Source organism: Platalea leucorodia, assembly GCF_965183815.1.
Source record: "Platalea leucorodia genome assembly, chromosome: 1".
NCBI lineage: Eukaryota > Metazoa > Chordata > Aves > Pelecaniformes > Threskiornithidae > Platalea > Platalea leucorodia.
The window spans coordinates 42,208,736-42,232,023 of record NC_138823.1 but is presented as its reverse complement, the minus strand read 5'-3'; positions in this window follow the sequence as shown (position 1 = coordinate 42,232,023).

Genomic DNA, 23,288 nt, shown 5'->3' with positions numbered 1-23,288 from the left:
GCGAGCAAGATTCCAAATCATTTTCTCTTCCTTTAGCGGCACCTATTTTTGCTGAAAGAAAGATTTCCCACCATTATGCTCTCTGAATTGCCCAGTCAGAGAAATCCTTTTAGCTGTATTTTACCAAATGTGTGATAGATACTGAACCCTTCAGCCAAGACAGCCTGGCCTCTGTGGCCGTGTACATACATACACAGGTCTCAGCCAGTCTCTGCTGAGTACAATACCATAAACCTGCAAAATGTTCAGTTTCCAAGGAAACAGCAAGCTCCACTTTTTGACAAACGCACACAATTTATTACGCATTTCTACTACCACGCTACTTTCTAACTATTTTCTCCAGCTAGAAGAATATGTGTTTTCTAACATAAAATGAAGCAAGGAGCTGGTCCTTGCTGCAGGACAAAGCTTTTTCCAGGATCACCATGGTTTCCCCCTAACAGCGCATAGCAGTCGTTCACGTACCTCCCCAGAAGAGGTGCGTGGTGAGTGTGATTCAGAGGTGACTCCAGAGGAAGTCTGCTGGCTTGGTGGCCCCGTGACCTTGGACCACATATTTAAGGGTGTGCAGATAAGCGCTTGCTGAGATTTTTCAAAAGCTTTTAGGCACCTCTTTCACCTTGAAATCAACTCATTACCACAGCTGCAGCCTGTCAAGAAAGTGAAGTGAGAGCTAACAGAAAAATCTCTTCCTCTGTTATACGAATGTGCTGAGGAGAAAAGTATGGCACTTGTTCTTCCCACCTCTCTCCACCTCTCACCAGAGGCGTGCTTGATGCTTCAGAAAGTGGATGGCCCGCGAGCCACTCTGCGCTAATGTTACCATCTCTGCCAAGAGGTTTTGCTCAGCTTCCCATGTCTGGGTGCCCCCTTCCTGGGGGACAAGGGAAAGGGGGAGAGCATGGGATTTTATCTGTTGGCTCAGTGATCATGCGGGTGGTTCTCACTAGTCAGACTGGTCAGACTCACCAGCAGAATCCAGGTTGGGTAATGCACACTGTTTCCCCAAGGCAAGCAACTGTACACAGGATGGTGTTTTAATGCCTGGTGCACGGACGATCAGGACTAACTGTGCATCCGTAGCTACTGTGAGAGAACTGTGATAACTACAAAGATGCCTTTGCTGAGCTCTGAAAGCCTGACTTTTAGATGCATTATTGTGCCTGAAAGAAATGTTTCAGGCTGAAGTGAGACTTCTATGCCCCATTACAGCACAGAGCACAACTCTCCCAATAAGGAGACTTACATATTTACCACATGCAGTGAAATGGAGGAAAGGGGAAACCGTTAGCTGGCACACACTGCACCCTTGCTGGGGCTGCGCAAAGCTGCGGGGCTGCAGTAGGGGCAGACAAAAGAAGGCTGTGTTTGTAAATCCCAGGATGAATGCTGTTGGATCTGCTTACCCTGAAGGACTGAATGGCAAACAGCTAACACACATTTTAATCAGCGGCATTGCTGTAAGTTTAGGAAGCTACAGTTTGTATTTCAGGAGTGGATAAGGTATGGAAAGGTTTAGAAGAGGGCTACAATTTTCAGCTAGATTAGAGTTAGACAGGCATTTGGATTTAAGGCTGAAGGGCAAATGAGAGCTAAAACTGGAAATTCAGGTTTTGAATTAAGTTGCTGATATCCCATAACTAAGCCTGGTAAGTTCTCAGGTCACAGTGCCAGAAATTAAACATTTCTGCTGTTGTTGACTTTGCAAGATTGGCCAATCCTGGTCAGGTCTGGCCAAAGTAGGAAAGAGGGCACCTCCTGGAAACACCTCCAGCCCCAAACCACCACAAGTTCATATCTCAGATGCCTACGCTCTACAAAATGAGCACTGTGGGGATTCTATGTTTCGAATCTGGTTCATTCCTAATTGGCATGGACTTGAATAATATCAGGACTGCCACACACCGAATTAATGCTGCTAGAAACTTTCAAAGAAGTGCTGCACTTCTGATGTAATTTTCTCCTTTCATTCTCTTTTCATGAGCTTCATTCAAGCTGTTTTTCTAAGAAACACACGACTCAGCTGCATCTCATCTGCAGTTGATCCTGGAGAGCCTAGAAAAAATAGTTAAGATCTTCACCTCAGGTCCCAGACAACAAAGGACCTGCCATTGCTGCCAGTAAGGTAATAGCAATTGGCATCACCACAAAATTATTTCAGAGGCAGCAGCCATGAAAGAACATCCCTTTTTAATATGAATTGACGCTTTTAAAGTTTGGGCATGATTTGCTGGATTTAGGGTATTTTAGTTTGTTAGAATCTGATTTTTTGATTAGATTAATTTCTCTCTTCCTTAAGTTTATACACACTGTATTTAATCAATGTAGAACAAAACATGATAAACTCCTGAGTGACCTGGTCTGATTTCATTCATAACTGACACTACCTGAGGAGGAAATTGGACTAGATGACCTCCAGAGGTCCTGAATTTTCCTGTGATTGTAAATAACTCTAGGAAGGCTGTGAAGAGAAGTTTGGAATCTGAACTCATGTATCGCACTAATGTCACCACACTGAAAAGACCTTGTATCCTTTTGTGGCATTGGTATCTTGCGGAAGAGGAAATAAGTTTAAATAGCACGGTGGCTGTCAAATGTAGCATTTATTATCTCAGTTCGTATTAACATCATTACTTGCAGTTCTGTTTCCTAATGACCATATGTGATAATTGCATCTAGTTCAATTCAAGGCAATTGCCTCCTGCCATGCAAATATTGTTTCATAGTAATAAATAGTAATTTTTGGAAGCTTACATGTAACTATCTCAAGCTATTCTGAAGCCAAATTGAAGTGTTAATGTGGTTAGTGAAAATGATTTTGAATTAGCCACATTATTAGCTGTTCTGGAGACAGGGGAAATTGGAATTTTGGTGGGTTAAATAATTTGGCTGTGAGGATATATTTGCTCAGGTACAAAACTGTCGTTAGGGGGATGAGCAAGTGATGCTGGATATGTTGCTTTATCTCATTCTATGATTTTATTTCTAGAGCTTTATTTGCCTACCAGGATACTGAGTGGCATTGTTAAAACCTGTTTAAGAAAAAAACCCGGTCCAGCAAAATAAAAATATTAAGGCTAGCAATTGTCTGGGACACAAATAAAATTCAGAAATGGTCAGAAATTTATACCTTTTTCATGGGCAAAAATTCTTTATGACATAGATTTCTTTTTCTTTGGGAGTGTTCAACCAGCTCTATGCAAAAACACATGGTGTCTAGTCCTCTCCTCTCCTCTCCTCTCCTCTCCTCTCCTCTCCTCTCCTCTCCATTGAAATTCAAAGCAGACTCTGTGTGAAAAAGTTTGATGATTTTTGGAAAACTTCTAGACTTGGAGAAATGTGCCACTATCATATGCACGTATTTTCATTTGGGAGAAGAAGTCATTAGAATTATTTTTTTTTCCTTTTACATTATGCTCAGCGTTAAAATTCTGTTCAGTGCTGCTCCATACAGAAAAGTTACCTTAGGAGGATATCTTTAACTCACTTAGATATTCTCCTAATTTCAACAGCTGCTGAAGGAACACAATTCATGACCTGAGCAAAACATGATCCTCTTTAGTGGCTATAAGGAAGCTGAGATTTTTCAGTGGATCTGAAAATCGGAGTTTTAATAAAACAACAAAAAGGCCTCATACCTTAACATATCTATTAACCTTAAATTGTGAAAAATGCAAAAATACTCTTCAAAAACATTTGTAGAGTGACAAATTCTAGAATAAAAAAAAATCCAAAAAGACAGTGATCACAACAAAACATTTAAAAATTATATTTAAACACTTGCTTTGAGTTTGGTCCATTTTTTTAAATATTCGCACCTGAGCTGTGGCATAGGAACTGTAGTGCAGGGTCTTCATGCCTTTTCCCTTCCCTGTGGACCAAGCAAGCCCGACTGTATCCTCCACTGAGCATTGTGCTTTTGAGGAAAAAGGGAGTACAAGGGGACCTAGACTACTGTCCCTATTACGTACCATAGTAGCTCATGCAGCTACAGGTTGATTTTGAACTGATCTAAACCAGAATGCTGACCACAAATCAAAACTTAGGAACTAAACGCTTTCTTATAAACAGTGGTAGATCAAAATGTTATAGAAAAATTAATACTATGTCTCCCCTCCAGTCGTTTTCAGAAGCATATTTTCTCTTCAGAGACACATTTAAAAAAAAAAAAATGCTGACTAGCTCTCTTTATTGAAGGGGAGTGCAATCTGGCAGCACTTTTTTCCATCCCTTGACAGTTTTTACTCGTGCCAGGAAATGGGGTCACATATATTTATCCATGCTGGTCCTATGCCATCATGGCATTATAGATGCTAGAAGGCTAAATAAATACTGAGCCTTTGTGTAACAACCTCATCCTGTCATCTGAGTAAAGTGCAGTTTATAACTTCATTGTAAATAATGAAATTAGCCGATTGCTGTGTTGTTTGAACCCTGCTGAAGAAGTCAGCTAGCATTATCACAAATGAGGATGATTGATGAAACAAACAGCGGGAGAACAGAGATGACATTTCTGATTTTTTCTTTTCTTTTTTTGGATGAGGAAAAGAAAAAACGTTCTCCAGCTGTGTAGAAACAGAGTTCAAATCGCAATCACTATCCCATTTTACACAAACCACTGGATTCTTTGGACGGTTGGTTAGGATTCAGATAGTTAATGAAGAGCGAAGGAAAATTACTATTTTTACTAAAGACATACTTCATTTTGCTGGCTGGATTGGCTTATATTGCTGGGAAATGTGGCATCCTCAATTTGTTCCTATAAAGCGGGGGAGATAAAATGCTTTGAAGTATTACAAGCTAAGCTTTATAGTGGGGTGTAACTCTTAAACTCCCTTGGAAAAAAAGAGAGTTATGACAATTTGGAAAGTTTCTTATGAGTTCTGTTTGGTATTATGAAATTGATGTGCCATGAAGGACTGTTTGAAGCTGCCATCTGATTTTGGGACTGCATGCTACATAGGATCATTGTGTCTCTGCATTGTCAGCTTTGATGGAGGTAGCCTGATGGCTGAAACTGAGGGAATTTGGCCTGAAAATGCATGAATTTGGAGGATGGGTTCTCTGTCCATGAGAAAGAAGAGGCACTAACAGTGCCCCGCTGCGTGGTGACAGAGTTTCGGGGGTCAGGGTCTGCAAGGAAATCAGCCGGGGGAATTGCAGACAGGGACAAGCATCAGTTTGCAGCCCAGGCACCTTTTTAGAATAGAACAGAATAGGATAGAATAGAACAGAACAGAACTATTTCACTTGGAAGGCACCTACAAGGATCATCTAGTCCTTTCCCATAGGAGAGCCAGAGGAGACCATGTGCTCCCAGCCTGCAGAACAGTGGTGGATGAAGAACAGTTGCATCAGGCCAGACTCGTCCGATACCTCGTCCCTTAGAAAGGCCTCAGAAAAAATGCAAAGCCATGGGAAGGGTGTAATAATACTTTCCCACAATACTTTGAGTCACAGAAGTAACCTGAATTGCCTCAGGGCAATTCTCCCCTCTGAAAATCTGCTGTGTGCTGATGCAGCTCGGGCACATATATAGGCTTCTATTATTTTTTATCTAGGTATGCAGGCTGCCTACATACTTACTCTGTAAAGCCGTGGTCCCTGACCCGTGGCAAGTTGTTTACGTGGCCTCTGGCATTGCTTGCAGAGACAGGAAATAAAGAAGTTAATTCTGAAATTTGCAAGGGAATTCGCAGGGGAACTCGCAGGGGAAGGAGATGCCTGTGGCATGTTATGTGGTCAGCACGAAACATGTTGCTCAAGAGCTGTGGGAGTCTGAAAGGAGACCTACGCGGCAGTATCTGCCGAAACTAGGCATAAACATGTTTCCAAACTTCTGCAGAGCTACTCGGTTTGTTTGCTTTCACCCCCATACCTCTCTGTAGAGGTGACTGGAAGTGGAGCTCCAGCAACAATTTGCTTAAGCTACTGAGCGGTCCAGGAGGTCAGCAATGGTGCTGGGAATCTGATGGTCCTGGGCTGGGAAACTGTATTTCTGCGAAAAGCTACCAGAGAGCTCACAAAGTGGATAAAAGAGCAGGACAGTGTTACAGCTACTCAGACCAAGGAAAATGTCCCACTCTGCTGGGACGCAAACATAGCCGACGGTTAAGTGACAGAACATTTCATTCTCTCTCTTTCTGTCCAGGTGCTGGGAAGGCAGTGGAAAGCATTAAAATGTATTTTAACATTCTCAGAGCACTGAGACGAAGATTTGCACATAATAATCATAAGCAGTCCTCTTCAAGGTGATATCAATTACGTTATCTCTGGAGAAGAGTCATGGCATTTCTTCCGAGTAGATTTCTGCCCTGCGTTGTTTCAGCTGTGCCTGACTCATGAATCAGACTTTGTATGCAGTCTCGTGGACTGCTGCCTGTATGAGGATACCTTTTTCATGAGGATTTGAGAAAGGTTGAATATTATTAAAATTCAGGTGGTGCTGGGCTTTATCAACAGTTAAAAAATTTATCAAGCCACAACCCATCAATAATCACAGCAGGCAGTGTTGTGGACTTCAGCTCAATTTCAGATAATAGCAATGTTGCCACTGTATTAACTTGAAAGATAGATGGAAATTAGAATATGATTAATCATTGTTAGCCTTGCTTGGCTGATGCATGTTTGCATTTTAGGTAATGTATATGCATGACTCTGTTGAATGCACAAATACCTATTATGCATGTACTGCCACACAATTTCTTTCAGATTTGGTTAAATAGAATGAATCATTTTGAGAGGAGTCAGGCATTGCCCTCATAGACAGGAACAAAACTTAACAGTTTACCCACACGTCATGTGTATGCAGTTTTTAGCAACATTCATTTCTACTATCAAAAGCACATGACAGGTGATTTAAATCATTGACATATTATGAAGATTCACTGTACTTATCTCTATTTCCATAGCTCCCTGAGTGAAGGGAAGGTGAAAGAAAGGCAAGGGTGGTATTTAGTGAGACCTCGATTCTTCAGGATAAATACCGTTTTTCTGATAAAGATCTACTCAATCAGTAGCGAAAACCAGAAATCTACATCTTCATGCCTGCAACAGACTGGCAATGAATTCAGACTTGGATGATTTTCCTTTTCTTTTTGCGTCCTAACATTACCCTTGGCAGGGTAGATATGTAAATACATATTTGAAAATAGATATTTCCATGAGGCTGCAACATCTATGAATTTTGAAGACAGGAAGTTTTTGTAGAGGTGAAAGATATCAAAAGCTGCTTCAGGCTTTGTGGCTTCCACTTGTACAGCCTAGAGATTTTTTCCAGCTATTTGGATTTGATGTGTATCTTCTCCTTTGAATATGATTGTAGGCAAACTGGTTCTGATCTTTATATTATCTGTTAGCAAAAGCCTTTGAGCAGGTCTAAGGTGCTATGTAGCTGTTCATCCAGCCTTCTGGTGGAAAAGTAAAATATTTTGATGGGGCTTATCAGTGTTCTGTTTCAGGTACTTAAAACTCTACCTACTTTATAGGTCAAAATTTTAGAAAAAAATTTTCTTTGATGCAACACTGTCTTGTTTTTAGGAAAAAAGAGAATGTGTTTCAAAAGAATCTCAAAGGATGTCTGAGAAATGTATTTCAGCTGAAGATTTGGACTCATATAAACAAATGAGAGTTCAAGTCACTGGAACCACTATTTTCTTGAACAGTTAATTTTCTATTGGAATATTCCATGTTTTAAGAATTTGTTTATTAGATGACAAAGTGACATCTTCAGTGAAAAATTGGATCTTTTTTTTTTTTAAAAAAATCTTCATTTTGTTGAAAACTCAGTTTTAGGCTGTTCAGGGAGTAATTTTCTATCACACAAATCTGAGATTTGTATTTATCGTAGTCCTCATGCCCAAACCAACCTTTTCAAAGTGGACTTTCTCAGCTACAGCCATACGTATCCTTAGCTGCTGCAGTCAGAGCAGGGAGGAGCAGCAGTGAGACTGAAGCCATGGACACTAGAGACAGCCACATTCTCTCATTTTCTATCTATGAACACTCCACGCTTGGCAATGACCCCAAGGCTTTAAGACTTATTATTGCCTTCCTGAGCTTCAGCTGGGATACTTGTGAGAGGAACCACATCATAACCAGCGAGACAGGAACTCAGAATTGCTGAGCTGTTTCATCACCACAGAATCTTTATTTCAATCCACCAGTTTCTCCCCACCCAAGTTATAAAGCTGTTTCCTAATCCTCTCTTCCAAGAGCTGGAGAACTAAATATTGTCTGGTGTTCCTGACAAGATCAGTTATTATTTTTAATATCCTTGTTCTGCTAAATTTCCATTTCCTGGGTGGAGGTGTGAAGGGTGTACATTCTTGTGTAAGAGTATATGTGGGTGCAAGTGCATGTTACAGGTCTTGAGGCCATATAGTTATATGTCTCCGTATGTGTTTAACTTTCCCTGACGTTAATGGAAGCTGTGAGTGCTGTTGTGGAAGAATGTTTCTGAGAAGGGAATGTTCAGCTAGGTGGACTTTTCCTGTTAATACATTTTATTGCATTTCTCTAAGAAATATTTCTTACTGTGGGAAATGATCAGAAAATCAGCTTGCTTAATGACCTGATCTAAGACCTGTTACAGACTGTATAGGCAGTGGATAGTTAATAGGACCAGAAATACCTCAGCTTTCTAAAACCATAGGACCCTTTTGGTTTACTCACATGTTGTATTTAAGGCAGCTAATATCAAAAAAGAACATGCACAGCAAGGCTCAACATCATGCACTGGATCTAGTGAATGTCAGTAGACATGAGGATGAATGGAAAATCACCACCCTTAAAAATTAGTGAATGTATTAAAGAGATTAATCCAATGACAAGGCCTTAAATGCCAGCTTCACCACTGCAATTTAATATTGACAGTATATCCCTTCTCTTCCATTTGTAAACTGCAATTCAGTATTTAGTTCAGCCAGTATAAAATACTATGCAGGAAGACAAAATGTATTTCTGTCATAGCCTCTTGAACTCAGACTGAGTCTATAGTTGTTACCACCACTGGTGTGAAAATTGTCCATTTTGAACCAATATCATTCTTCCAGCATAAAGCTGAAAAGATTCCTTAGGACTTGGAGACTGGGGAAAAAAAGAGACAGGACAAGAGGGAGTTGTATCCTCAGGAAGCTGTGAAATGGAACAGGTTTTTGTGAACACTCAGTGGTCAATATGAAATAATAGGACTTCAGAAATGGTTTTAAATTGATCTGAATTTTTTTTTCCAAATCTTTACATGGAACAGTTAAAAGAATGTGAGCTAGGAGAATGCTTACTTCATAGCTGTATTGTCAGCAAAGAACACAATTTTCTGTAAACATTTAAAATTACAGGCAATTATAATTACATGCCAGAAAGGAACTGGAGGCTGACCGGCTCAGCAGCAGTATCGCCGCAGTGGTGGAGCTATGGCAGCAGGAAAATGCTTCGTGATGGAGCAGCCGGAGCTCTCTAGGGAGTGGAGGCAGAAGCAGAGGGACTCTGCCCACGTCCCTCTGCCAGCACAGGCAGAGGCTTTGGCAGTGTGGGCAAGCCCTGCAGGCAGCGCAATGGTGGCCTTGGCTCAGCACCCTGGCATGATGCTGGTGCTACTCATGGTCTCTGCTAGTTTACAGGCATACAGACCTCAGCAAGTATGTTGTGAAGCCCTGCGGTGATCGTTGATTGACCTATGCCATGTGGAGTGCCTGAGGAACAGCCTTTGGGATCAGGACATATGCTGTAACTTTCACTCAGGTAACATTTCTCCATCTTATCTCCTGTCTTTTGTGATCTACACCACTCCACTTCTACTGCTATGAAGGTGTGGTAGAGACCAAGCAATATGTCTTTTGTGCACACAATATGTGCATCAGGCCTAGCTACTTACCTGCTCTGCCCAGGGTCTGGCACTGGCTTCCAAATGTTCTTAAGCTAGAACCCTGCTTCTGGTAATGAACCTTGCTTTTGTTAGCCTGCTACCCCAAAATATGGTGGGACTTGTTGTATGCTGAAGTCCTACATCCTGGGGAGTGGCAACCATTTTGGGAACTACAGTTCTGCTCCTCCGCCCTACAAAGCCAACCATGAGCCCTGGTGGATCAGGCCACACTTGGTCATGCAACCTTTGTGTTCAAAACAATATATTCACCGTGCATTGTTTACTCTTTTATGCCTCTTCGCATTCAGAAGCTGTTTTCTTTCATTTCTTCTGTGTGTTAATTCATACACTTTTTGTTAGTCCCTTCTGTTTTCCTTTTAATTTCTTATGTAGTGGATTCCTTTTCCTCATAGCTACTGCTTTTTTTAAACGTAGTTTTTCCTTCTTTCTGTACTTTTTATTTTTTAAATGCATATTTATCTTTTAATTAAATCACCAGGAGGCATATTTAGAGCCCCCAGGGTTCACTTTGAACTACGAAAAGGAAAAGGCTTACTCTGTGCTATAAACAAAATGTTAATTTGAATTAATTGAAGGAAATGTTCTGCCTATGATAGACTTGTTTCTGAATAATTAATCATTTCAGCCAGAAAAGTAAACATTATGGCCCTGAATTTTGCTTCTGGTCCTACCAATGTCAGTCTGGAGCAGCTCTGCTGATATGAGCTGAATTAGTCTCATTCGATACTGGTTCAGCCAAAAGCAAGCCCTGGCCCCAAGTTACTGTGGGGAAAGTACATTTTGATCTGTGTTGTATCCACTTTGTAGCACTGTAAGTGCTCTCCCCCACCTCTAATGCCTCATTTTTCAGAGGAATAGTTTCCCTCCTCATAGCTGAAACATGGTGATAGCTGGGGCAGGGAGCAGGGGCGGCAGGGGCTCAGGAGCCCGTTGCCTGAGAAAGGGGGCTGCAGCAGTGGGGGAAAAAAGCAACTGATGTCTGGTAAGATCCCACCTGGGATGGGTGGGAAAGCGCCCAGTTGCCAGGAGAAGCCTGTGGGGAGAAGGGGGGTAGAGGCATATGCCACCAACTCTAATGTCCCTTGGCTCCTCAGAGTATTGGTCTAAAGGGAACTCTGGCAGGTGTGCCTCTGGCTTATGGTCTAACCCCTCTTCTGCTGTTTGAAATAGGAGGAATAAATAGCTTCTGCTGCTTTATCCCTCCTCCTTGTGAATGCTGAATCCTTTATCCTTGGATCTTCATGAGTATGATGTGGAAGAGGGGAAAGACAGTGAATAAAGTTGAGGGAGGAGAAGGAAATAATCCTTCTCTGAAGAGCTCCTGGCTGAAAGGTAAGGACTCTGCCAAGCTCCATTATAACTGTATTCCCCTCTACCCTGCACCTCTTTTACTAACTGTTGGCGAACTCTTTGTTCTCCTCCTCATGAGTAGCCCTGCAAAAGAAGGGCAATCACACACACCTTTATATTGCCTGCTAATCTAAAATTGAAACAAATGCTCTAAAGCCAGAAATTACCATTGGCCGTTATATGTCAAGGTCACACACAGAGAAAGCATATCAATGCAGAGCTAGAGATAAGAGGAACTATCTCAGATATATAACAGGTGTTATCTTGTATGATACTGTTATTTAATATTTCCCACAGTACATGACAAAAGTCATGCATGATATCCACTGTCCACTGGATATCAATTTATTCAAAGGTTCATGAAATTAGACAAATTAATGGGAGTGGCTCTTAAAAGCAAATAGCCATTTTCAGATTCCTGTTGATTGGAGGTATTGAAAATACCTGACAGATGCTATTTCCCTCACCCTCATAGTCCTTCCCAAAGCTTCTGCTGACAGTTTCCAAGAGGCATTTGGCAAAATAGCCCTTTGGTTTAATCCTTGACCAAATGTGTGATCTTACTTATAGCTGTGTATTTCCCATGAAACCAAAAATCCTCAGATCCAGTTTATTGCATAAGAGCACAAGTTGTCTTGACAGCAGAAGCACAAGGTGGAGGAGAAAAAAATACTTCAAGTAATTTCTTAATATTTAAATGGAATAGATGTTCCTACCCTTGGTCCTTTCCCAAGAGTCTGGGACTTAATACATTTGCCAATTCTATTTCTAGTCTGTACAGATTCTTACAGCCCACTCATCACATTAGTATCCAGCCCTTTCCAATAACATTTTTCATAAATTCCATGAAGATCAAATCACTCTTGGGCAGTACCTAGTCTCAAGCCATGCTTACAGGCACCAAAAAAGCATTTAAAAAAAAAAAAAAAAAAAAGGAGTCGTATAATGCAGGCATGCCAATGAAGTGAAAGGCAGGTTAAAAATAACCATTAGTTTTACTTGTAACAAAAGGGGAAAGATGCATATATTTTAGAGTGTGTAAGAAAACTTTGAGTGAAATTACTTGGTTCTACCCAAAAGGTATTACAGTGATGAGATTTTAGTTTTTCTATGATACAGAGTAATATCAAGATAAGAAAGTCTTAAACATTATTCAACTTTAATAGAGGAAAAACTCTTAAAGCCTATCAGTCTTTACAAGGCACTTATTTTTTCTGTACATGAGGTGATTCTTAACAGGGATTTGAAGAAAGGTTATTAGAGTCTTCTCTCCCTAGAATTAGATAACTATGAGGTCTGAAAATAAAATACCTGACTTCAAATTTTGATCACAGATTCAGAAACTGATTAGAAAAATAGATTTGCAGAATAGTGTTATTAATATTGAAATCAGTAATACCTCTAAAGAGTTATAATTCCTCTCTGCTAACAGGACTCTTAAAGAGATTTATTTTCTCCCACTGAATAATGTGAGTCTCAAATATCTAAAGAGTGATTATTTTCACAGTGAATTTCTAAAGTGTAACAGTCAGGAGAAAGTACCTGCTTTTATGGAATTGCCCTTTGAGATATAAAGTTCAACCCTGCATTAATGGATCTGTGCATACTGTTACCAGTGCATAGTTACTGGTGGTTTGTAGTGTTTTAGAAATCTGAATGATCATGTATTTCTATTTACTCGCCAGTTTTTCTACTAGATTCTTCGGTTAATTAAAAGAATATGTCCCAGTGAAGAAGAGCTGTCCTTCATGCTGTGCAGAGAGCTGCTGATATGCTGATATTGCTGCGATCTTATTATTTCTCCAGAAAAAGTACCTGAAACCTCTAACCATTGACCTTGAGAACCCAGTGACGTATCCAACAGTGCTGCTGGCCCTCAACAAGTGGTACAATGTGGTGAAAAACACCTGGCAGCAGAAATCCCACCAAGAAGTTAACCCCCTGAATGGAACTCATAGACCTCATGTTCAGCACACAAGAGCTGGCAAAGGCCTCAGTAGAGAAAAAAGTGTCTGCCTGTGAAGGTAAGAGTTTTTCTGTGAACCCTGTTGATCTGGTTTAGAGATGGGACTTACCCAGACCCATAAGCCTGACTCTTCTGCCCTGCAGGCGATTGCCTGACCCGATGCCCCAAGCTGCTATTGATCTGCACCAGAGTCAGAGCCATGCATTCTGCCTCAGTTTGTATCTCAAGCATGTCTAGAAACGGGTATTAAATAAATGAACCTTTTCTTGAGTATGCAGCTTTTCCTTGGACTGAAGTTTCTAATGGTTATTTCCAGATTTTTCTTCACTGATTCCTTGTTTCTTTCAGTAACATTATCTCTGGCTTTTATGCTGCTTGGATTTGCAGAAAGTTCCTTAATTCCCTGTTCAGCCTTCACCTCTCTTTTCTCTCTCTTTTGTCTCATTCCCTCTCTTTTTAGCTCACTAGTTCTCATGCTGTTCATCACCTTCAAAAAACTCCCACACCTTCTTTCTCCTGGGTCAGATTAGATTGGTCCAGTAACCAATTGAACTTGATGCATGTTTAGAAAACTAACTCTGCTTTAATGTATTTAATTAAGAAGTCCCCAAACCCTTAGCTGAATCCTGACAGCTGGATGTGGTCTGAAATACAGTAAATGAGTTTATTCATGTGATTGCTGCAAGAATTCCTGAAACATGGCAGAAAAGACCTGGGCAGGTATTGTCCATTCATGCTGGTGCTCCTAAGGTGTCTTTTTGGCTGACAATGTGCCAAATCGTCCTGCCTTATCTTAGTTTCCTAAAACCATTTTCCATCTTAAATTCAGCTCCAGTAATGATCACCACAGTGTCAGTGCCAAGCTGGATACAGTTGGCTACTTATGTGTTAACCACAAGGTCATCTAAATATTACCCTGAGCTACTCAACCTACAGATGAGGTTCTTCAGATCTGCTCTCATCCATGCAGGTGCAGAAGGCAGCTAACTATTACCATCTGCTCTCTGGAACTGAGTTTGCAGGGGGAGCCAGAAAACAGACACCTGTTTGGAATAGGATCGCACAATAAATCATTGCCAAATTATGTTGCAAGAAGAGTATGAGTGAACAAAAACTGAAAGAGGAGACAGATGATTCCTTCCTCACTAGCAGAAAAAAATAGTAGGGTAAGAGGGACAAAGCTGTTGGGGTTGTAAATGATATGTACAGTGAGGAAATTGGAAACTCATTTATAAAGGTCAAGGAAAAGTGGATGATGTTGCTGGACTTTCTCTCAGGTCCTTGCCAGTTTACATTTTCTACCAGGGAAGCGCTGTTTGTTCAGCTTCGACTGAACCATAGGTAAGTCTATGTCGGGCTATTAGCTTTTCATAGAGCGCTGTATCTAGTTTTGTACTTGACTTTGGGTTCCCGATCTGCTACCGTTACTACAGTTTCACTACATGGTTTGTCACTTCTGCTGAGTGACTTCTGCCGCCTTTCTTCACTCTTGCAGGAACGTGCCCCTCACACCTGCCAAGTGTCCTCATAACCCCAGTGCCAACTGCACGCAGCACAACTATGAAAAGATGTGTGTACAATTAAAAAACAGACTTGCCTGCAATCCGTTCCTGGCTGCCACATGAAGGTGAACTCAAATTACTTATAATTAGGACACCGCCATTTATTTGTAAATAGGACCCCCAGCATCTTGATTATAAGATTTATCAAGATTTAAATCTTGATAATATGGTCATTGTTTATCAGCTTGGATCTGCTTAGATTCAGAACACCACATAAACATTTATTTACTTTTAAATATCTTCTCACGTCAGTTAAATTTGTGAAATTTAAGCATGTGTTTCAGGCTAAGTGTTGTCCTAAGTGCTGCCTTAGCTACAATTTCTTCTTTCCTGCCTTTGTGTTATAAATCATGCTACATCTTTTCAGCCACTGCTACTTCTTTGATTTTCTAAAGTTAAAGTGCAACAAACAATTGCCTCTCCAAGATGTTGTGTCATTGTGCTCTGTAAAGTGTATAGAGCAGATGTTTTCCTCTATCTATGTGACCTTACCCTTCCATTTGACTTCTGCTTGTTGACATAGATTTTAATTGCAGATCCTTCTCACAGCAAAGGGTGATAAATCTTCAAAGGAATGTAGCTATAGCTCTAAATTACAATGCAGGATTGTACGTTTAATAGTTCAGGTTACCCGCTAGCTCAGGATAGTAGGTGATTCAGGAGAGGAAGTCACTAACAGAGCAGCAAGTTTATTTTGAGCCAGATTCCTTGTGTGTGCTGTTCCTTTGGTTTGGAAGACACAACATTATACTGTAATTTAGGCTTGATTTCATAAATACAGCCTTGGCTTTCACTCTGATTCAGTCTTCCCTTGCTTCACATTTTCTGGGCATTTCCTGCCAAGCTACATTTTTTCTTCCTTAGCAGATCGCTCTCTGCTATCTCCTGCTTTCCCTTACACCAAGTCCCTTTAGGCACTGTATCACTTCTTTTGAGCTATGCACCCCTTTGAACCGTGGAGGAGCAGAACGGAAACTACAGTTCTAGGAACTGGTAATTTGGCAGGACCTTGCTTATGCCATAAATCAAACTGACAATTAATCACTATTATTTGGTATGGCTAGAACTGAAATCCGTATTGACTTTGGGAGAGTCCTTTTTTCCTTCTATCCTTCTGAACAGTTGTGTGTTTCTTTTTTTCTGTCCAAAAATGAGGACTGCCAATATTATCCCTGGGTATAGGAAATTAAAAGACCTTTTAATCTGGCATTCTAAATACGATTGGCTTAGGCTAATGTTTTCATAAGGCCTTTTTATTGTCCCACAACTTACTATGTACTTAGAGGAGTGTTTCTCTTACTTCATCCTAATATGTTAATTCTGCAAAAAGAGAAAAATTGGAAGAGGGAAAGTGATTTTCTTTCTCATTAACAATGTAACACTGGCATCTAGTTTGAAAAAAAAAAAAAAAAACTTGTTACAAAGCTGCCTGTGGTTCAATGACAGATGTAAAAAATTGTGGTTATGCGTGTATTACTTCTATGTACCTCTAATAATGAGGTGCTGTAAAGCCCACTTGGAGAATTTGTTAGCTCATAGAGTAAATTAAAAAATGAACTAGACCAAACAAATTGGGCGAAGCTTCTACAGCTTGAAGGTGAAGCAGGAATGACTGAATGCTTCCTGGATTAAGAAGCCCCGTTGGGTAAGCAAATGGAGTGTGTCCATCTGTGAGAGCTAGGAAAGGAGGAAAAACTCCAAGGTTCCTATTCTGAGTCTGTTTTCAAGCCTGCTGGTTTCCTAATACTGAGGGTTAGATCTGGGAGTCTGAGCCAACTGAGGTTGAAACTTGACCCTGGGGAATAAAAAAAGAATGCTGTTGAGCTGCACATCCAGGTTTGCTGTGCTGCTGAGATGTCTCCCTGTTATCAATCTTGGACCTCAGGGAATCTGTGGATCCAGAGCACATTTCATCTGTGTCGGCAGCAGCAGCCTGGGTGTTCAACTGCCCGTGACGGGTCAGGAAATGGAGTAATTTCACATATTAAAGATCTCTGAGAACCCTGCTAACCTGCAATAGCCCAACTTAAGGGATTGCCCAGAAGCACCACATGTCAGCGATCCAATAGCACAGTACATCAGCAATGACTTCTGGCATGACACAGGCTGATAATGCCAAACAGAAGGAGGGTTGTGCAGCAAAACTTTGTTCCAAGGTTGGGAAATATTCAAAAACATGATTGGATTGTCAGAAGCGTGGTGTAGAAATGTTTTCTCCGCATGGCTGGTTGTGTGAATGCTGGTTTTGGTAACAGATATCATCATTTATGGCATTGTGGAACATTAAATTTGCAGATGCTGCTAAGTGATAAAGTGGCAGTGTTATTTTGTGTAAATTCAGCACTTAGGAGGTCAAGATCATAATAGCACTGGTGCAACATGTTAAAGCACTCATTTGTCCCACAAACTCTGCCACAGCACCCCTGTCCTACCCTAGCGTGGGGAATCCTTGTAAGAAGTAATGCAGATTTGAGTTGTACAGATGTTTGGGATATGGAGAAGAGATATCCAGATAATACAAATTGAACCTTGTTCCTTATGCTCGGGAGGCAGTTTGAATCTACATACAAAAGCTGTTTAAAAAAGTGACTGGAGAATTACTAGGCTTTGCAAGGAAAGAGTTATAGGCTATCTGAAATTGGCTTTTTGACACCAGTTTAATTTCAAAGGTTGTATTTAGTTCTATTCCAGAAAGATACCCAGTAAAGTCAATTCTGTATTCCCAGCCAAGCCCAATGGAATCACTGGAGAATTTCTTTAGATTTCTCTTCACTCCGTGAAAAATAAATGAATTCTGTTTGCAAAGATTGCAAATACCTCAAACTCCCTGCTGTAGAATATTAATAAATACCTATTTTTACACAGAAAGCTCGCAGGTAAGTGGGACTTTTGTGAGAAAATCTTCAAGATTTGTTCTTTTATTGCTGGCTTTATATCTTCCAAAATCTGGCCTCATTTGTTCTTGTTGAAAAGAAACAGCAAAGTGCTTGAGTGTATTGAGACTGAGCAATTATTTCATTTAACTGTTTTACTGTGTAAGATTATGTGATGCTACCCAGCCTACAGCAAAGCCCCTGTGGTTTATTGCTATTACATGGACTTTACCCAGTTATCCAGTCTGCCTATAGCAACTGTCTTTGCCAGTAGTTCCAGACTATGTGCAATATTAGCTGTAGTGTCGCCCCTGTGCTACAGAGGGTGAGGTTTAATTGAAGTTTCTTCTATGCACCCCGTTATTATGAGGTCTATGAGTCAAACTTTAGGTGTTCTCTAGATTTTCAGAGAAAGGCATGTTCTGTCTTGAATAGTCACATTTATTTTTGCCTTTCTAAGCCCCAAGGTCCATAAATTTGGCTCATCTTCTTTATGCAAATAGAAAGAAACTTTAAAAAAATATCCCCTAAAACCCAAATCACTGAGTTGTATTGGGATGGATTCTTGTACTCAAACCCAGGTTTCACTTAAATATAGAAACTTTGACAAACATTTACTCTATAATAAGTTATTCTTTTTTGAAAAAGGGAATAAAAAGTGTTCTTTGAACAATATCTGAATATACAGTTAACCAAGAGCCCAGAATGGCTTTAGGAGAAGAAATATCCACTGGTTTTGGAAAGTACAAGATATTTATAGCTGTCTAAAATACCTGATGAAATGTTCTGATGCCCTTGGAAAATATATAGTAAATGCTTGGGGTTTTTTTGGGGTGAGAGAATAAAATATTCACTTTTAGCTAACTTGAGAAAAGCCAAGCCCTTAATCCTTGTTTCCTGCTGGCAGTTCTTTGTAATGCTGCGTTATGAGTGAGTGCAAAGATGGTGACTCAGATTTTGTAAATGAGGGGTGAGAAAAATGGAAATTGTATTTTTAGAAAAAGAGGAAAACAAACTGAGACACAGAAACCATTTAAACCAAACTTGCTTTCAGAAATACTGGCTGTACAAAAAATGAAGGGAGCACGGATTCTGCATTTCAAGCCTACAAAAACTATTGAAAGCTGTAGAAGGCTGATAGAGAGTTTTCTTGTCCTGATGTGGGCTAGTCTGGAAAAAATACTGCTTGCATCCAGAGAGTGTTAAGAAATGGATTTGTTTTATCAACATGCATAATTTAATTGCAGGCTGGAACAGATGTTAAAAATCATTTCAGCTGGATAAGATTGTGATTTGGGATGCTTAGCTGTCCATACTAGTAAAAAAAAAAATTCTTATTTAGTTTTGTAATTTGAAAATGTGTTGTCACAGTTGAAAATTGTGATACACTAAAAGTAAGACCATAAAACTAATAAAGAAGTATGGATATTAGTAAAATTCCTAAAACTATAACTAAATTGTTGACTCTGTCTTTCAGTTCAGGGCATAGTGATTTAAATCAAATGCTAAAATCACACATTCTAATGATGATTTATATCTGCATCCAAGTAAATATGTTATTAGCCACTTATGTTAGATATGCTAAATAATTTTGTTACATAGCTGTATTTACTAGCTAATTTCTGTAAAAGACGCTGATTCTTGTGGGAGAACATCCATTAAAATATGCTGATCTGGAATTAAATATGGCTTATATACGAAAGAATGGTATAACTTTTGCTAAAAAGGAGAATACCTTATGCACAGTTAACCAATTACAGAGTTACTTTTCATATGCTTAATTTTTATGTGACATGATAAACTTGCAATTGTTATTGATTACATTCATTAACTTATATCAAAGTTTTTAATAGTAATTGGAATTAAATATAGAGAAAACCACACTCATTTTTTAATTAAGCATAACTACAATAAATATATGGGATAAATCCATTTTTCTGTATATAAGACCATGTTTTACAGTTAATGCTTTTTTTGTTTAATAAGTAAATTTTACTGCTGTTTAGTGAATTGAATTCTTTATTCCCTGTTGCCATGTCTTTCAGGATTTTAGAGGCAGTGTATCTCAACTTCCAGTATCTTGTTTTCATTGATAGATTGGGAGAGGAAAACCAATATTTTCTTTGTCCTTGTTTTCTGGATGTTGTATGACATAGCTATAGCACTGGCCTAAATGAAATAACTGACATAAAGACAATTGTTGGTCCAGAGTGGCAAAAGATAAGCTGTTGCTGAAAAACACTGTATCACCTCAATATGCTCTGGTTTGAGGTTCTAAGTTGATCACTTGGATCTTCACTGGTTTGATGCCCTTTGAAATTTTGACTGCAGATTTGGACATCTTGAATATCTTTTTTTCTCTAAGTATGTGTAATCTATTATAGACAGCTCAGGGTGTTGACAGGCGTAATATCAAAATTAATTTTCATTAGATCTGTTTTAAAGGAAAAATTACCCAACTTTTTTTTTTAATTGAAAACATATTTTAATTTATTCTGCCTAAGTATCAACATTACAGAGAGCTCAGAAGCTGTGGTGCATATTGGAGAGAACTGTGAAGTACTCCAGACTGATATAAATCCAGCTCCATCCAAACCCCCGTGCTGCGCTCATCATGTTGGACAGGAGTCCCAAGCAAGTATTGGACAACCTGATTAACAACTGTTCCCTCTTGGCGTCTTCCATGCGGTCCCCTAGCAGAGCAGCATGCAAAGTGGAAGGTTTTGTTCTGAACTCTTTATATTCTGCGTATCTATATATACAGTCTACACAGATACATCCATATTCTTCATCACGCCCTAAGCTAGAAAAGGCACCGATTCACATGGCTACATATTGCTTTAGATGCTTTGAGCTCCCTTTTTAAGTCACAGACACGTGATTAAAAACCATGAACACCTTAAAATAGCTACATAAATGCCTCTAGACCTGTGTACGATCTAATTTACGCTGGCTATTAAACAGGCATTATTCACCAGTTTTTCCTCATATTCCTGCTTTTCAGAAATTTGTGCAGTGTACAAATCAGATTCCCAAGATTAAATTTAACCTTTGAATGCGTGCATGCTGTTGTACCTCTTGTTTTTAGTTCTTGACCCTAAGGAGAACTTGTATACCATTTCCCAGGGAGCTGGAACAATCCTTAAGAGAGTTAGGTGGTGAGAATTTTGCAAGACAAAGTGGAGAATTGCCCAGGCAATTGCCGTAGGATCGTATGAATTGTTGCTACTATGTAAGCCTTTGCTTCCAGTTATCTGGTTTGTATTTATTTATGATGCTTGAGTTATACAATTTGGACGGGCTCTTTTGATTACTTAATAAAATACAAATATGTAAATGCAGGTAACATCCCCAACCCACTGCTTTCAATTCTTATCTACTGCAGCACATTTTCTGGGTTTTACTCCTTCCAGCGCTGCTGGTAGTAAGTGTTGATTCGAAAAAGAAAACAGGAAATAATTCTTCATTTCAATAATTCATGGAAAATGAACTGAAACTATGATATCTGTGACACATGAGAGCACACATCTCAAACTGTGTTATTAGTATTCAGTGCTGGGACTGTAGCCCTGGAACATATGCTTAAAACATTGCTAAGCCCCTTTGGAATACCATTTCAATAGAAATTCAGTAATCTGTTGAAATAAGTCGACACAGAAAATTATGATATAATTGGAGATGTTTAATTGCCTGTTATGTCCTTTAGTTGATCCCCTGAAACAATGTTATTAGTATTTAATGTGAAATTTCTGCAGTAAAAAAGGTGAATTTATTGGGTGAAAGGACAATCTTCCATTTCACAAAATACAACTGGCAGATGGGAACATGAAATAAACTGCCTCCTGCCAGCTTTTACTATACCTGCTCGTAAACTTTCCTGCCTTGAGACACTAAAAAGAGTTTCTTTGGGACACTTACCATTTACTGAAGGATCTGCTCTCCCTCCACCTTCACAGTGATACAGGCTTTTTATAATTTTTAATATATTATACAGCACTTCAGTGAAAAGGGTGGTTGAGAGTAATAGTATAGCTCACATTTTTAATGTGAGAGCATGCCAAAGCATGACAGAAGCTGGTGTGGTGGTTAGGTCCCTTAAAGAATAATATTTTACATAGGATTTAAGAGTACAAAAGGTTTACTGCTGCCTGAGTGGAGCCTGTATACCCCAGCTTGTTTTATTGACTCTCTCCCTAGATTTTTAAGTCTATGCCCAATCGCCAAGCCCAGGCCTCCTCACCTTGCTCCTAGTTGTGGAGCTCTGAAAGGGCAGACACCAGTTCCTACGCACAAGCGTGGGGGTGCTACGAGAAGACACTTTCTGAAAGCACAGCAGATTTCAGAGACATGCTATTTAGAGCAAGTTCCTTATAATATTATGCTTTTATCGTGGATTTTCCACCAATGCCTTTGCTCTCAGCACCCCAGTCCATGAGTTTATCTCACGGTCAAGTAATCTATTTTTGTGAGCAGGTGCAGCTGCAGATGACTAGATGCAGGTTTTCTCCTCCAAATACAGAAGCTTTTTCTCCTTCTTCTCCACCCCATAATACACCTCTGTGAGGGCCACAGCAGGTTACCTGCAGTCCTGGATCCCAGCAGCTTTTCTCTGCAGGAAAACATTTTACAGTTTGAAAGTCCATCATTTTAGATCATGGAGGGATGGAATAAGAAGATTTAAACCACTACATTTTCTCCACCTCCTGGAGGCACCTGCAGAGCCAAAGTGTTGGCCTTCAAGGTCATACTGCTCGGAGGCAGTGTGTAAATGGGTGCCTGCTTTAAGAGGACCATAAGATTTCCTTCATCCAGGCACAGTCACACGACTGGTCCTAGCCCCAGGTATTTACATGAAGCCACTACTGTACACACACGAATACTTAAAGTTCAGTTATCTGTTAACTTAAGCGCACTGTTAGGTGTCCCACAGGACCAGGCTGATGCCATTTCCATGATGGCCAGAGGCTCCTATGCTGTTCTATCTCATCAGCAAAGGTTTGTGAGAAAGGGTCTCAGTATGATTTCAGTGGAGTTGACAGTATTTTAAAGGAGCCATTAGTATATTTAAATGTGGAAGGGTTTCTGTAATAACTACAGACTTGTAGAAAACATGGTTTGGAGCTTTATGCGAGTTTTAGCACTATTCTATTGGTTTCTTCTGAGTGGTGCTGACATCCTGTTAAAATGTTCATCAAGGGTTCACTATGAATGTGCGCTGTTTAAAAAGCAGTCTTCTGCAGGCATTTTGGGTGCATATTAAATGACGCATTATATAAAAGCTAGTGGTGGTTGTTAGGCTTTCATCGCTGTAATATTGGAATGGCTAACACATCCTGAATATTTTTTATCATCTCATTAAAACTCAACATTCCAGAGTCTCCTTAAATTGTTTAGGTAATTCAGGAGTAAAGGATATATTGTCTAATAAAATTTTTCATTTGCTGTGCTTTGTATTATGGTATGAAATAATGGTACAATGCCATTACTGGATGTACTTGTTGAGATTATGTAAATTCTATGAAAACAACCAGGATTTTGAAATCCACCACGACCACATTATGGCTTTCTCACAAGACTGAGCAGCAGACGTTTTGAGGTCTGCTTTACAACACCTCCCAAAAGGAGACAGAGCCATCAGGGAAGAGCTGCTG